Source organism: Oncorhynchus mykiss, chromosome 8 (genome assembly GCF_013265735.2).
Source record: "Oncorhynchus mykiss isolate Arlee chromosome 8, USDA_OmykA_1.1, whole genome shotgun sequence".
Lineage (NCBI taxonomy): Eukaryota > Metazoa > Chordata > Actinopteri > Salmoniformes > Salmonidae > Oncorhynchus > Oncorhynchus mykiss.
The window spans coordinates 24955773-24973631 of NC_048572.1; the positions used below are offsets into that span (position 1 = coordinate 24955773).

The 17859-nt window shown below is 41.8% G+C and overlaps 1 protein-coding gene across 1 annotated transcript in view; it reads left to right on the forward strand.

Moving 5' to 3' along the window:
- LOC110529664 (patched domain-containing protein 1) overlaps positions 1-17859 on the forward strand; it is a 37359-nt gene that overhangs the window by 13687 nt on the left and 5813 nt on the right. The gene's annotated exons all lie outside the window — the stretch shown is intronic.

A 17859-nucleotide genomic window follows, 5' to 3' on the forward strand; every position in this document is an offset into this window, starting at 1 on the left:
TTGGTTGTTTTACATTTTAGACATTTGGCAGATGCTCTTATCCATAGTGACTTACAGTTAGTGCATTCACAGTTAAGATAGCTATGTGGGACAACCACATTTCACAGTCATAGTAAGTACATTTTTCCTCAATAAAGTAGCTATCAGCAAAGTCAGAGCTAGTAATAGGGGGGGGGGGGGGGGGGGGGGGGGATCCTAGCTTCAGGGGGAAGTTGGAAATCCACAATTGAAGAGTTTGGATTGTGCTGAGCGGAGCTGTCCTCCGCTAAAGGTGGGAGGACCAACAGACCGGAGGTGGCAGAACGAAGTGGGGTGTAGGGTTTGAGCATAGCCTGAAGGTAGGGAGGGGCAGTTCATCTTGCTGCTCCGTAGGCAAGTACCATAGTCTTGTTGTGGATGCAAGCTTTGACTGGATGCCATTGGAGTGTGTGGAGGAGCAGGGTGACATGGGAGAACTTGAGAAGGTTAAACACCAGGCAGGCTTCAACATTCTGGATAAATTGCAGGGGTTTGATGGCACAAGTGGGGAGCCCAGCCAACAGCGTGTCTCAGTAGTCCAGATAGGAGATGACAAGTGTCTGGATTAGGCCATCATTGTAAATCAGACTTGCCCAGTTAAATAAAAGTTACATTTTTTAATTACATTTAAATATCTAACAAGTCATATCTAACAATTTCACAACATATACCAAAGACACACAAATCTAAGTAAAGGAATGGAATCAACTGGTTGATGGACTGTGAATAATGTTGTGTCTATCTCCCAGGAAATTACAAAAAAATAGCTCATACTAGAAGATCTCATGTCAAGTGTTATTGAAGTGTTTTAGTTGCAGGTTCACCTGCCTCATCTAAAGCCTATTATTTTAGGGTTTTGCTATATGCCACCAAGTGCTAACACTTATCACTCATCCAACTAGAGTGCATACCTGTACTATTGGATCTTTGACATCCACTTGTATTGATCATATCTTCACTAAGGCTGCAGAGTTTAGCTCCAAAGCAATATCAGTTCCTATTGGCTGTAGAGACCATAACAATGTGGCAATAACATGGAAAGCCAAAGTGCCAAAGATTGAGCTTAAAGTCATTTATAAGAGTTCATATGAAACGTTTCCTCATGACTCTTTTGTTGAAGAAAATGTATGTTGGTCTGATGTGTGTGAGGAAGTGAATCCAGATGCAGCACTGGAAGTATTTGTAAAAGTATTCATGACAATTGTTGCCAAGTATGTGCCTGTTAAGGAAATGAACTGCGAGAACAGTTAGAGCCCTCTTGATTGATGATAAATATAAAAATTGTATGGTTCAAAGAAATTATGCAAACAAGTCAGGCTGCTCAGCTGATTGGTTGACATATTGTTGACATACTGACTAAATTGGATCAATTACATTCCCAAACCAAGATACATGTCATAAAACAATGGAAAAATACTTTGGAGCAGGGTTTCCGTTATGAAAATGTGGCGGGACATTTAACCGGAGGCATTTAAATTTACCAGACATTTGAGAAATGTACCGGACCCATATGCATTGGGTGCATAACCTGATTAGGGCGTCCACCCACGGTGCTCAGAATGACAGAAATCACATTTAGATTATGGTAATTAATCTTAGCAGAACATGCAAGTCGAAGAGGCAATGAGGTGTGCTTTTACCGCGCACTTTTCCTCATCCAAGAAGACGACTGATGAACAGCAAAATCACTAGCCTATGCATAGGCGGAGCGTGAGTTTCAAGTTTGAGGAAGCACATTTTCACCATAAAAATCCTCCTTTATAATAAAGCATTCCATGCATCACATTTTCAGATTAATGTAAAATAGCCTTCTATTCGTAATGTGATGAGTAGATTTGATAGTCATAATTTAGGATAGTAACTCAATTCTTGTTCGCAGCAAGACCGTTCAATGCATGGCTGAATATAGTGTAGAGGCTGGGATAGGGGCAATATCAGATCTGTTCATTCTTTATTCTTTCTTAGCACTGGAAAAACACATTTATGCAATTTTACTGCACTTTATATGACTGGAGACATTAGCAGAATATTTTTTAACCCAACAAATTACAGGGTAGCCTACTCTCCTGACGACATTGTCCATATAATAGGTCTACGAGAAGGGGAGACACTAATAGAATATGATGTCCATCTAAACTGGAAAAGGAAATTATTGTCCAAAAACAAACTTTTAAGTGGCACTGACCCAACAATGACAAAGTGTATATGCGTGGTGCGCACTCACTGGGGACATGGCCGATGAGCTCGGTTGGTACCAATAAGATAGGCCATATGCCTAGTGTTGTTCACTCAATTAAGGTGAGCATTTTGATAACTAAAAGACAGATTGGAGTCTTTTCATTGTCTTCTCTTATTTTTCATTGTCTTCTCTTATTTTGAAATATTGCAAAACACCTGGGCCTCTCTACTTTTCACTGACAGTAGCAACTCAACACTAATCTCTTTGGTATTTGCTCCGTGCAGCCTTTCCTTCTGACTGTAGGCAATGTGATTTAAAACAATGCCATTTTTTAAGGCTAGGGGAAGCTAACGATCCTCTGTGGCCAAATCATGCTTTAGTAGCCTATTTTGTATTTATTTATGTATAGCCAGGAGTAGGCTAATTAGGTTATATAATTATGGCAAGCCTTATAGACGCGCCGCGCCGCCTATGAGCCTATGTCAATCTGCTATACCCCATAGTAGAAAAGTTGACCTATTTTATTGGTCAGCTTTTCGAGAAAGAAATATCCCAAACAGTACAATAGATCCCAAATTGATACAACCAGTAGGCCTAGACTACATAAAATAAATCATTAATAATCGATGAATCTGATGCAACAGATAAACTATCATTATTAGCGTAGCAATGCGCACAAGGCAGTAGGCTACGAAGGAATGTGCATTTGGCTACCGGACAATGAAAGTTGAAAACCAATAGAACATGAGAGAAATAAACTACTGGTTTCAACGGCATATGGACGTCTGAATAAATAATTGCCTCCACCGATATGGTAGGATTTTGCCTTGGCGACTTTGACGTAAAGTAAAACATGACTCATAATATGTAGCAAAACGTTCAGGTTTCAAACAATTAAGTTGCTATATGTTTTCAAAATGCATACTGCCTCCAGCATACTGCCTCCAATTACCAGTTGAGAAATACAAATATTAGCAATTAATCGAGGCCCCAGAAATATTTTTAACACATGATTGCATTAAGAATGACTGCGCAATGACTGGGCTTATAAAAGCGCTGGTTGGCTAGAAGGCACTGTACATACCGAACATACACACACAGCTTCTCTATCAGATAGATACAGTGGGCTGTTCCTCAGCGAAGTTGCCTTGGGCGTTAATCTTCTCTATTTTTTTTTTACAAATTATTTGCCACTCGTCATACACTCCTCATACACAAAGCTAGAATGACTACTATACCACATAACCAAAAGAATGTGCACACTTGCTCGTCTAACATCTCATTCCCAAATCATGGACATTATGGAAGTTGATTCCCCTTTGCTGCTATAACAGCCTCCACTCTTCTGGGAAGGCCTTCCACTAGATGTTGGAACATTGCTGCGGGGACTTGCATTAGTTAGGTCGGGGTCCTGATGTTGGCCGATGTCGGCGTGGCTCGCAGTCGGTGTTCCAATTTATCCCAAAGGTGTTCGAAGGGATTGAGGTCAGGGCTCTGTGCAGGCCAGTCAAATTCTTCCTCACTAATCTCGAAGCCATTTCTTTATGGACCTCCCTTTGTGCATGCGGGTATTGTCATGCTGAAACAGGAAAGGGCCTTCCCCAAACTGTTGCCACAAAGTTGGAAGCACAGAATAGTCTAGAATGTCATTGTATGCAGTAGCGTTAAGATTTCCCTTCACTGGAACGAAGGGGCCTAGCTCGAACCACGAAAAACAGCCCCAGACCATTTTTCCTCCTTCACCAAACTTTACAGTTTGCACTATGCATTGGGGCAGGTAGCATTCTCCTGGCATCTGCCAACCCCAGATTTGTCCATTGGTCTGCCAGATGATGAAGCGTGATTCATTACTCCAGAGAACGTGTTTCCACTGCTCCAGAGTTCAATAGCGGCGAACTTTACAGCACTCCAGCCGACGCTTGGCGTTGTGCATGGTGATCTTAGGCTTGTGTGCGGCTGCTTGGCCATGGAAACCCATTTCATGATGCTCCCGGCAAACAGTTATTGTGCTGACATTGCTTCCAGAGGCAGTTTGGAACTCGGTAGCGAGTGTTGCAACCGAGGACAGAAGATTTTTACGCACTTCAGCACTGCGGTCCTGTTTTGTGTGCTTGTGTGGCCTACCACTTCACAGCTGAGCTGTTGCTGCTCCTAGATGCTTCCACTTCACAACAATAGCACTTACAGTTGACCGGGGCAGCTCTAGCAGGGCAGAAATTTGTCGAACTGACTTGTTGGAAAAGTGGCATCCTATGACTGTGCCACATTGAAAGTCACTGAGCTCTTCAGTACGGCCATTCTACTGCCAATGTTTGTCTATGGAGTTTGCATGACTGTGTGCTCATTTTTATACACCTGTCAACAATGGGTGTGGCTGAAATAGCGAATCCCATTCATTTGAAGGGATGTCCACATACTTAAGTATATATGGTGTATATACAGTATGCAGATGATTCCACACTCTATATGTCACCACCCAAGCCAGTGAGCTAACTGGAATTCTAAATAAGGAGTTACAGTCAGTATCAGAATGGGTGATTAATAATAAACTGGTCTTAAATTAATCTAAAACGAAAAGCATTGTATTTGGCTCAAAACATTCTCTAAGACCTACACCTCAGCTGGAGTTGTACATAAAGGGTGTGAGCATTGATCAAGTTGGGGAAGCTAAACTCCTAGCTACAACATTGGATGATCAATTATTATGGTCAAGTCATATTGACAAAGTTGTGGTGAAGATTGGGAGGGGTATGTCTGTTATTCAGGCTCTGGTCTTGTCCCATCTTGATTACTGTCCAGTAATATGGTCAAGTGCAACAAAGAATAGACCGAGCTGCAGCTGCCTCAAATAGAGGGCAGCACGCCTTGCCCTTAACTGCACGTGCAGAACATCAACAACATGCATGCCAGTCTTTCCTGGTTGAGGGTTGACGAGAGATGAACTGTTCTCTTCTAGTTTTCATGAGAAGTATTGCTCAAATGAAATTTCCAGATTGTCATAATCAAACACAATTCAGCTCAGACAACCATATATATGCCACCAGGGACTTCACAGGCCCCAAGTCCAAAGGGAATTCACGGGAATGCACAGTATTATACAGATCCTTCCATCTCCAATTACTCAGGAAAACAGCAAAATTGCCTTAAAAAAAAGATTAAACAACATTTCATGGAACGGCAGGGACTGGGAGGACACACACACACACACACACACACACACACACACACACACACACACACACACACACACACACACACACACACACACACACACAAACACATTATTTAGCTGGTGTTGTATTGTTTGTACTATTATTTCTGTTGTTGTTGTATTGTTTTTATAGTGTTCTATTAATGAATGTGTGTGTCCTTGTCTATCAGTATATATGTGTTTTGTTACTTGTCATGTTTTATGTTTTGTGTGGACCCCAGGAAGAATTAGCATCTGCTTTGGCAAAAGCTGGGGATCTGAATAAACCAATGAACACACTCTCTCTCTCTTCCACTCTCACAAACAAAAACACACACATACACACAGAGAAAGATTCACACAAACTTAATTTATCTTGCAAAGCAAACCAAAATATATACATTTAGTGGATAGGAAAGTGTATGTGTTGAACAAAACCTATTGATCTGCTGCAAGGGGAGCGAAAAATATTCAGGAAGACATTAGATACATTCTGATAGAGCTGCTTATCACTAATGTCCTCAAGCATGACATATTACATGTCATTAAGCTAGCAGCTATTTCATTTCCCATTGCCGTGTTGGACCAGGAAGCAGAGAGATTTCAGGGCAATGTGGCAGCAACCTAAGTTAGAATGGCATTTCCATGTTCACCCAGGCAGAGAGAGAAACCACTCACCATGCAATATGGTTAGATGATGCATACTTTCCTCTACCTGAACTTTTACCAATACAGTACTTGGGTCTGTATGTTTTGCCCAAATTTATTCACATCATCTATCTTAACTTTGGTTTTATGCCTGTCTAAATACATAATAAACTCAGAGAGAGGAGCAGTTTGTCAAATGTCTCTTTTCTGTATGTTCTTACCATTTACTCCAGTTTACAGCAGTAAGAATTAGCCAGATGCTGTTTTTAAGTGATCTGCTTTGTGGTAAGTGAGAAGGCGAGTATTGACTGGGGAGGAAGCGACTTTATAGATGAGAATCAATGCAGTGGTATGTATGTTAGGGTAATCCATCTTTAATTGAACTGTTAGCAGGAAATGTGCTTTGACTTCACAGATCTGTTCCTTCCAGGTCTATAGTTCTATTGGCCTCTCAAGACAGATTGCCAAGTTCACAAGACAACAGCTTCCATGTTTTGTGTCTTGATGTCAATGGATAATAAAGTTGTATTCTGTTCCATTCTATTCTAGACAAATAACTATGTTGATACTGTACGTTTTATAGTCGGTTTCACCAATTACTTTTTTGAGAACGTTTCAAACAAGTCATCTTAAATCCCCCATTGTTCCCACATGTCACTTGCTGTGGTAAAATCGTGTCATCTCTTGTGGATATGTCTGAATAGCTCCTTTATTTGGTCATCTCAGAAGTGGAAGCTTTAAATTAAAAGCAGTAATGTAACCAGAGACTGCTGAGGCAATCATTAAGACTCTCCACCCCATGCAGTGCAGTATGAAATCTTAGAGCACCAGTTTCAATCAAACTGAATCCAATGAATTGCTCTTAAATGTATATGACCCAAACACTCTGCCCAATGGCCCATAACTGGACTACTTTTTTTCAGTAGCTCCATAAAATGTTTACAAGTGAGAAACTGTTTTGTGTGTTATGGTCCATTATCCATTATCCTAATCAGGTTTGATGCTTAGCTGATATTGTCACTGTTACTGTAATGCCATCCTATGACCCATAGTTGCACATTTAAGGTGATTGTCTGTCTTACCATAAAATTATCAGATAGGTCATTTACACAGGCACACAGGCACACACACACACTCACTCACTCCCTCACACACTCTCACAATTCAATTGTTTCTGGATTGGTGTATGGCTGGAATGAAATTACCGGAATCAAATGTCCATTAGAAACTGGGTGGTTCGAGCCCTGAATGCTGATTGGCTGACAGCCATGGTATATCAGACCGTATACCACGGGTATGACAAAACACTTCATTTTAACACTCTAATTATGTTGGTAAACAATTTATAATAGCAATAAGGCACCTCGGGATATGTGATATATGGCCAATATACCACGGCTTAGGGCTGTGTCCAGGCATTCCACGTTGTGTCATCACTAAGAACAACCCTTAGCCGTGGTATATTGGCCATATACCACACCCCCTCGGGCCTTATTGCTTAAATAGAAACTGATATACTTTGTATTCCCTCAGGAATGTAATAACCCACTGCACAGATACTGAGATATTTTTTAATTGCACACAAATACACAGACCCAAAGTAAAGAGGGTTTCTTCTCCTCCTGTGAATTTCTAATTCAGCAGCCAGGAACACAAGGCTTAAACAATTAATGTTAAGTAGTGTTTTTCCAGGAAGAGAAACTTCAAAATGCAAATGACTAAATTAGCTGTTCCATTTCTCTTGGAATGTTTCAGAATAAATTTCTGCAGAACACGACTCCTGGTGGTATTACTGAAATGACATAACTGGCTTTACCGGATTGATCTGGCTCATGTGTGTGCTCACATTTGTAAATATAATTTATCACCTTTAATCAAACTCAGAGGCACAAGTCAGAGTAATTGATTTAGGATGATCTGGGTATGGATCATGGTCCACATAAGTATGAAATGGATTTGATCCATCCAGAGAAATAATGATTATAACTGTATCTATGTTTGACAGATACATGTAGATCTGCATAGACAGAGATCCACCATTCTGCCCCATATACAGTATGTCATGTTATAGAGCAGTTCTATGTTCATCAAAAGCAGTCTCAGTCAGATCAATAGAACTAATTCATTGATTACAATGAGACAGTTACTATTTGTATTTTGTTCTGCCTTGTTAATTAACACCCCAGTTCAACACTATGATGAATATCATACATTTCTAATGTTGTTTCTCACTCAAATAAAGTTCCATAGCCAAATCGTGCAGTTTTGCAGGGGACCTATTTTTTTCCCTCTTCCATTTAATTTGTTTTTATTCGTCTCCCATTTAAACTCCGACAGTAATTCATGATTTCCTTTGCATTCCTGAAGTATCATAAATGCAGGACCCATCACACTCCTATTAGGAATCTGAAGATTCACTGCAGAAATATAGTTCCCAGCTGAGCAAACTTGGCCACCTTTGGGTTTTTAGATTAGCTCTCAACGGACAAACAGAAAGAAACCAAAAGAGCCACAAAATAAAACAATATTCTCAGATTGTCTTTTGTATCTTGTACATTTTAGCAAAGGAATTGGGAATTGTAGATGATTGACGAACCAAATGCAGTGAAAGCTCATATCTTTATTTACCCATGGTGGCTGTTACAGTCAGCGGGTGACACGTGTTTTCATATCTTTCATGTGTTTTCCACCATGCTGCAGGTTTAAGGAATAGACTGGTATTAGTACCTATATGTATGTGTGTGTGTGTCTCTTACATCCTTCCACCTCTGACCATTAGCAGTGAGTTTCTCCAGATGGCTGGGCCTCCCCTCTCCATGCCTCAGGGCAGGCAGTCGGTAGATTAGGCTGTGCTCTGCTATGCTGTCTGGAACCACATGTGATGCCAATGTGTAGGCTAGCTAGGCTGACTTGTGTTTGTGTGTCTGTTATCGGGGCTTCCCTCTCTCATTTATATAGTATTGTAGGCTATACTCATTGCATCTGTAATCCACTGCAGAGGGATTAGCTCACCTACAGAGAGAACGACTGCTGCTAACTAGGCCAGGATTTGGAAAAAAAATGTACATTTCAGAGTAGACAGCATTGGGAAATCAGTATCTGTAGCTTAACGAATTCCTATTGAAAGACATGTTTCAAAAGTCTAGCAAGAGCTAGTTTGTTGCTCAGAGGGAAATAAAATGATACAAACCGATTATAAAGTTGGTCATTATCTAAACACCTGGTTTTATTTTAGATTTTGTCAGGATGTTGATTTGACGTTAGTTTACTTCGATGTAGGTAAACTGTACTCTGCAAAGCCACATTCTCTATTACATACCACTACTCATCTGTCTTTTTATCAAGTTTGATACATTCGAAGAAGGCAGAACTATCTTTCCAATGTTTGCTCTGTCACGTCACCTGTGAAAAATGTATGCGAATAAAAAATCAATGGCGAGGTGTTTTCCTCATCTGAGATCGATGTGTTTTCTGCCTGTATGCCATTGAAGTTTAAGAGCTGTAATTTGGTTTAATGACTCGGGCTGATGCGACTCCGGCTCGGGGATGAGGCCTCCCTCCTGCCAATAATTGTTCCAAGTCCTTTGTCGTGCCTGAAATGGTCCACCAGAGGCCTTTGACAAACGGCCCCCTCAAGCTCAGTGGGATGTTGTACCTGTCTGGGAGCTGCAGTGGAAATGAGGTACAACCTTTCATCTAACCGCCTCCTCCTGAGATACCGTTGGCTACTGCCGCATGGCACGCTGCTCCGCTTCGGAGATCGGGGACGGCAGGTAGCCTAGCGGTTAGAGAGGCAAGCCAGCAAAGGGTTGCCAGTTCGAATCCTGCGTCCGGAAGGAAAATTCTGCCAGGAAGTGAGCTGGCAACCGGAGGGTTGCAATTATCAAATCCTAGATACCATTGCCTGAAGTTTTGCAGTTGAGCAAGGCACTTAACCAAAAACCTGTATGTGTCTTTCGAAGGGGTTGGGCTAAAAGTGGAAGTCACATTTCAGTTTGAACTGACAATTGACAAATAAAGTGATCTTATTCTTAACGTGAATGTCCTCTCTCCATCCGGAACAGAATGTACGGTGCCAGGCAGCATCGTGAGAATGGGACGTTTAGATAATGTCTGGGTTTTCAACATAAAGTGCCCGTCTCCTCCTGAGAGAGCATGGCAGGTGGGCCTCCCTATAGCCCAGGGAATGGCAACTTTGATGGGGGTGGGAGACAGTTTTACAGCAAATTCCCTGCAATTCTACACATTTTGCCATAGGGTGGAGGCAAATGTTTGCAGTTTTTAATATGATAACTGATGATCAATGGGTAACTGATGATCGATAGTTGGCCGCTAGACTAACTTACCAATATGAAATGTTTTTGCTGACATAGGCCAATTAAGTGACTGATAATGCACAACCAAATTTTGAAATTGAACCTTGTGTATTCTATTAGTCTAACTCTCAACAGTAAATTGTATTGGTCCGCAGGCCTACAAAAGGGTTGCCCATCCCTGCTGTAGCCTATTCCTCTTGACTCTGAATGTACTGAGATGGCTGTCCTGACGATCACAATGTGTCCGACTGTATGGCTAGCGGTTGTCTGTCCCAGTCATTAAAATGAGATTGTGAAGGATAAAGAGGCACTGGTTTTGCTTTATTGTTTTATTGGCAGAAGCCATGCTAGGCCTTCCACACATACTGTACTGTATGTTCTGCCAACAGTATGGCTCTACAGCCCACGAGGGACATGTCTGGGAAGGCCTGTGGACTGCAAATCAAGTCCTCTCTCTGAAGCGTATGCAGTTGCAAGCGTGCTGTAAGCTACAATTTGGCTTTTCAGTTTTGAACCGTCTGAGAATAACGTTCTCTGTCTAGGGGAAAGCTGATATAGCATTGAACAGTCATGGTTTCAGACTTGTGTATTTGGTTTTTCACCTCATGTTTGATTGAAGAGTTTGGGTTCTTTCAGACATTGCTTGTCAGACATTGTTTGCATATTGAATGTGAAAGTGTCTCCTGAACTATTCAAGGTTGCTCTGCCTGAATGAAGATCACAGTCATGAATATGTTGTTGCTGAAAGTTCTCTCATCCCTTAATTTGAATTCTGTTACATTCCCTGTTTACTATGTTGTTTCTCGCTAGCCGTTTACACTCGTAACCGTATTCTGGTTGAAAATGGCAGATTTGGGCACTGATAAGCACCTAAATTGGAACGCAGCGGCTATAAATGATGTCAGAGCTCTGGCTCTACGCTTCACAGCGCTGTATGGGTTTTGACTGACAGACGTTCTGAACGTGAGCACCGCGTGCGGAGAGAGGTTGCCCCCGCACTGTCAGATTGTATTTTAGAACTTAGCTAGTCGTGTTGACAATCGAACAAGCTTTCAAATGATGCCCACGTCACACAGATTGCAATTTATAACGGGCAGTTTTTGGATTGCGTAAACAACAGAAGTAACTGTGTGATGGCATGCATGCAGCAGAGTTGTCTTCCAAACAAAACAACTACAAGTGTGCTTGCTGTAGTTCCTCAACAGCACAGCTAGGAGAGCTCCAAAAAGCACCTTATAGTTGAAGACTCTTCTTTGAGTCATAAAAGTGTATTGAAATGACTTAGGAACTGTGCACACTTTGGAGAGGTGTGTGGCCACTTGGAGACACCAGTAAGTCCTCTTACTCAAACCCTTGCAATTGTTTTGTCTTGTGTTATGTCCACACCTATTCCTGGAATATTCTCATCATATTACTGAATGTATCCGATTTTGTTATCTAATGCTGTGTAAAGCACAATACATGTAAAATACACATAAAATCAACAGTGTGATGTTTGGATCTTGTGTGAGGTGAACTGTTGTGTCCTCAACTTTGGTCTAATAATTTATCTATAATCTCCAAACTTTTCCCTTTCAATTGATACCATTCTTATGCATATGCTTTTCATGTTTCTTCTGTAAGAGATATTTCCATTTAGCCCTATCCATATAGGCCAATTCCCACAAGTGTAAAGGGTTTAAGTAGCCTCAAAGTAAGCCTCAAAGTAGTCAAGGTGAAACTGTAATCTTCCAAGTGTGTATTCATTAAACAGTATTATATCAGTACGATCAAGTTTTTGCCCAGAGGCAGAAATGGATGGAATGCAATCCCAAAAGGGTCTTGTTCTTCACTTTGTTCATAAGTCTACCTGTACAGAATGATGAGAAACAAAAGGAGAGCAATTCCTCATGTGCTCAATTATTTATCATATTTTGCCTACAACCTATGTTACTGGTGAGCTATCAAATCAAATTGTATTGGTCACACAGACATGGTGAGCAGATGTTATTGCGAGTGTAGCGAAATGCTTGTACCAGCTTCCATAGTCCTGCATTCTGTGTTTCAAACAGCGAAGACAGATACCACCATACCTCAGAGCGAGTAACTTAAAAAAAAAAAAAAGATTAAATCCCCAGTGAGCATGCAGGCATGGTGTCAGAAGGAGGCAGAGCAGCAGACTTGTATGAATGAAGCAGCCAGCAGTGATCCTGACCTCGGACAGCCTGGCACTACTAGAATGCAACAGTGATCCTGACCTCGGACAGCGTGGCACTACTAGAATGCAACAGTGATCCTGACCTCGGACAGCCTGGCACTACTAGAATGCAACAGTGATCCTGACCTCGGACAGCCTGGCACTACTAGAATGCAACAGTGATTCATAGATCCATGCAGGAGACAAACACATTTGTGTCCTCAAGCCTACTTATGGCCTACTTCACATTTACAGTAGCTAACGAATAAAGCATTTTAGCAGCATCTGAGGGGAGTGATAACATACACTGTGTTTATCAGAGCCGCTTCTGTTTCTGACTGATGTTGTTGTTGCATAGGACCGACCGGCTGAGTCACAAGCACCAGTTTATACTGCGCCTTCTAATGCCTCTCTGCACGTGTATTATTTAACCCAATCATTCATGTAACTGGAGTTTAATGATAAAGGACCTGTCAGGGGTTCAGTGGAGTGGAAAGTGTGTCACTTTGGTCTGTGTATGGAGGCTCATTCAGTCCCATTTCTGTTAAGAGAGAGAGCGAGAGCCCAGGGATGCCCCTGATGATGATGCAGAGGATTAGCCAGATCCTGTCTGTACCTGCAGGCTATTTCCTGGGTATTAGGCCTCAGAGACTCTAGCCTACAAACTCTGTCATGTAATCTCAATGTACAGTATATACCTAGTATTCATATATTCATGGTAGGCATGAATTTCTGCGCCGTACAGCTCGAATTCAAAATAGCCCTAACTATATAATTTTTTTATTGTGTCTGAGTGGAAATCCTGTCCCTGTCAGCCTGACTGATTTTGTATGTTGTATATGCACATAATAATATATTTATTTTAGATAGTGCTTTTTGTTACAAAGAGAATTTCAAAGGTGCTGTAAAAAAACGTGTTTTTAAATGATGTATTTTTCTGGCAGGTCTTTGGTGACATCAGACCAAGGCTTTGGTAACAGAGTTTGTTTTCGCAGTCATTCTAGTGGAGATATTATCTGGGGATATTTTACCAGATGGGTCCAACACTATCTTCCATTCCCCACCTGCAACTCATAAATCACGTTAATGTAACCCAGGGTTTTTCCAATCATACCCAGAAATGCCACGTGTTTTCATGTCAGATATGTAGGAAATGGCGCCAGATATGCAGGAAATAAAGAAAGGCGCTGGATGGGATGGTTGCCGATTTACGCGTTCCTAACCAATTGTGCTATTTTGTGTCTTTTCGCTTTGTTTGTAACTTATTTTGTACATAATCATGATGCTACCTTCTCTTATGACCGAAAAGAGCTTCTGGATATCAGAACAGCGATTACTCACCTCGAACTGGACAAAGATGGGTTTTTTTATGAGTCTGACGCATCGGATATAATGTTGCTCCCAGACAAGGCCCAAATCCCTGTTATTTGCATGAAGAAAATAAGGAAATACAGTGGGCGGAGATCAGGGTGCCTTGTGAGAATTTGTCGGCGAGTGGGCCAAAGTGCAATCACTGGTGAATAAACTGGATCAGCTCCATTCGAGACTATCCTACCAACAGGACATTAAAAACTGTAATATCTTATGTTTCACCGAATTGTGGCTGAACAACAACACGGATAATATACAGTTGTTTGGGTGTTCCGTGCATCGGCAGGACAGAACAGCTATGTCCGGTAAGGCGAGGGGTGGGGGTGGTGGTCTATTTGTCAATAACAGCTGGTGCGCAACGTCTTATATTAAGTTAGTCTTGAGGTATTGCTCGCCTGAGGTAGAGTATTTCATGATAAGCTGTAGACCACACTATCTACCAAGAGAGTTTTCATCTATATTTTTTATTTTTTTCTATTTACCACCACAAACCGACGCTGGCACTAAGACCGCACTCAACAAGCTATATAAAGCCATAAGCAAATAAGAAAATGCTCATCCAGAAGCGGCCCTCCTAGTGTCTGGGGACTTTAATGCAGGCAAACTTAAATCTGTTTTACCTCATTTTTACCAACATATCACATGTGCGACCAGAGGCAAAAAACTCTAGACCGCCTTTACTCCACACACAGAGAGGCATACAAAGCTCCCCCTAGCCCTCCATTTGGAAAATCTAACCATAATTCCATCCTCCTGATTCCTGCTTACAAGCGAAAACTAAAGCAGGAAGTACCAGTTGCTCGCTCAGTACGGAAGTGGTCAGATGACGCAGATGGTACGCTACCGAACTATTTTGCTAGTACAAACTGGAATATTTTCAATACAGGACTAAGATTGAATCCTACAACACCAGCTCTGATGCTTGTCAGATGTGGCAGGGCTTACAAACTATTAAAGAATGTAAAGGGAAACCCAGCTGCCTACCAGATGGGCTAAATGCCTTTTATGCTTGCTTCAAGGCAAGCAGACCACCATAGTCCCTGTGCCCAATAATGCGAAGTTAACCTGCCTAAGTGACTACCTCCTCGTAGCACTCACATCGGTAGCAACGAAGATCTTTCAAAGGCTGGTCATGGCTCACATCAACACCATCATCTGGGAAACCCTAGACCCACTTAAATTTGCATACCGCCCCAACAGATCCACAGATGACGCAATCTTAATCTGACTCCACACTGCCCTTTCACTCCTGGACAAAAGTAACAGCTATGCGAGAATGCTGTTCATTGACTACAGCTCAGCGTTCAACACCATAGTGCTCTCAAAGCTCATCACTAAGCTAAGGACGTTGGGACTAAACACCTCCCCCTGCAACTGGATCCTAGACTTACTGACGGACCGCCCCCAGTTGGTAAGGGTAGGCAACAACACATCTGCCACACTGATCCTCAACATGAGGGCCCCTCAGGGGTGCATGATTAGTCCCCTCCTGTACTACCTGTTCACCCATGACTGTGTGGGCAAGCACGATTCTAACACTATCGATGAGGCAGCCTATAGGGAGGAGGTCAGAGACCTGGTGTGGTGCCAGGACAACAACCTCTCCCTCAATGTGAGCAAGACAAAGGAGCTGATCATGAACTACAGGAAAAGGATGGCCAAACACGCACCCATTCACATCGACATGGCTGTAGTGGAGCGAAAAATTGTCAAACACTCCAGTCACCCAAGTCACAGACTGGTCTCTCTGCTACCTCGTGGCAAGCGGTACCGGAGCGCCAAGTGTAGTTACAAAAGTCTCCTTAACAGTTCTTACCCCCAAGCCATAAGCCTGCTGAACAATTATTCAAATGGCCGCCCAGTCTTTTATGCTCGCTTCGAGGCAGCAACACTGAAGTATGCATGAGAGCACCAGCTGTTCCGGACGACTGTGTGATCACGCTCTCCGTAGCCGATGTGAGCAAGACCTTTAAACAGGTCAACATACACAAGGCCATGGGGCCAGATGGATTACCAGGATGTGTACTCCGAGCATGAGCGGACCAACTGGCAAGTGTCTTCACTGACATTTTCAACCTCTCCCTCATCGAGTCTGTAATATCTACATGTTTCAATCAGACCACCTTAGTCCCTGTGCCCAAGAAAGCGAAGATAACCTGTCTAAATGACTACCTTCTCGTAGCACTCATGTCGGTAGCCATGAAGTTATTTCAAAGGATGGTCATGGCTCACATCACCATCACCCGGAAACTCTAGACCCACTTCAATTAATCAAATGGCCACCTGGACTATTTGCATTGACACAGCCCATTTATTTATTTTTTGGATAACTGCTGCATGTACTGTATGCAGCCTGAATTTCCCACACACACCTTCTAAATGAACTGACAATAATTCATTGACTTGTACCACAGCTTAGTAAATCTAAAAGCAAGCAAATTCAATCCACCTCACTCATTATTTCGGCGTAATCCTTTATTGTTACGTTTTTTTTCCCCCCTTGTCAAATTAGTCAAAATGTATGACGCCGTTGAGAGCAAGGACCCAACCATGGAGATTTTTGAGGAAATATTTTAAACAGTGTGGAACACATCATGAAGATGGGCCAAATCAACCACTCCCACTGAAATATTTAGGAGATGGAAAAGTGTTACATTTATTATATTGTTCAAAAGCCAACACATTCACGGCAGGCAGCTCCCAGACAGTAATATGGCTGTGACCCGTCACTACAGTGTGTGTGTGTGTGTGTGTGTGTGGGGGGGGGGGGGGGGGGGGTGAATATGGAGCACATCCCCTGAGTGCGTCTATTTACGGCTCTTTTTACAGCTCATGAGCAATCCCACAGATCTAACTTGTGTATTTTTGCATTTAAAGGGGCAATCTGAAGTTGCTACATCAATTTTTGGATTAGTTAATGATATGTACCAATTGATTTTTTAAGAATATAACTTAGAAATATCTCATGAGCTAAGTTCAACTGTCGTACCCAATCAGAACCCCAAATATAAGCTTGTTTTGCTCCAATATTTGTAAACAAAGAGTAGTGGGGGTAATAATGATCATATATGCATATTATATACACCTCACATGCGACTCATAATAAGACTAAGCAATTAGCGTATTGAAATGTTTATCCGATTACATAAAATAAATAGGAAAATGCAAGGAGACTATGGTTGAGTTGCAGTAATAGGCAATCAAGAAATGTTTGAGAATTTAATTCTAAATACAAGTGTCTTTAAATAATTTGTCAAATGAATGAATTCACATACAAGGCATAAAGATTAAGTTACAAAGCATTAACAAGCATTACTAGGCATTATTCTAAGAATGATCCGAGAGATGTCTACTAGGCCAGATGCCTAGAAGCCTAGGAAATGAGAATTGATCATACAACCTTCCTCCATGTACTGGACACAGTATAAGAGACAGAACAAAGGCATTTAATTCCATTTATAACATCTAAAGGTGTAACCTTTTTGACCCAAAACCCACAACCATTGACCAATCAAACAATACCAAGTTTAGAGTAACCTGACCACCAAGGCCCAATCTCCACAGGGTGTCACAGCATCTAAAGGCTTGTGTGGGGGGCGAGACCAATGGAAATAAGACAGGATTCCTTTTTATAGAGTCATTTAGAGTTCACCCTGTACAGAAATATAAGTTACCACAGAGATCATACATAGCATCAGAGTTATCCTCAGTGAACACGTTTCAGATAGATACCAGACATGAATACTATAGTACTTTTCTATCACACATACAGTATCCAGAGGACTGACTATTGAAACAGAGAGATACATTGTGGCCCCTCAGAGGTGGAAAGGCTGACTAGTCCTTGGGCGTTGTCCGTTATGTTTTCCTTGTTGTTCCTGGACCATTTGCCATGTATTACCAGGTAACAGAGTTTAGGGTCGAGCCTACAAAAGTAAATGTAAACAAATGCTTTATAGCA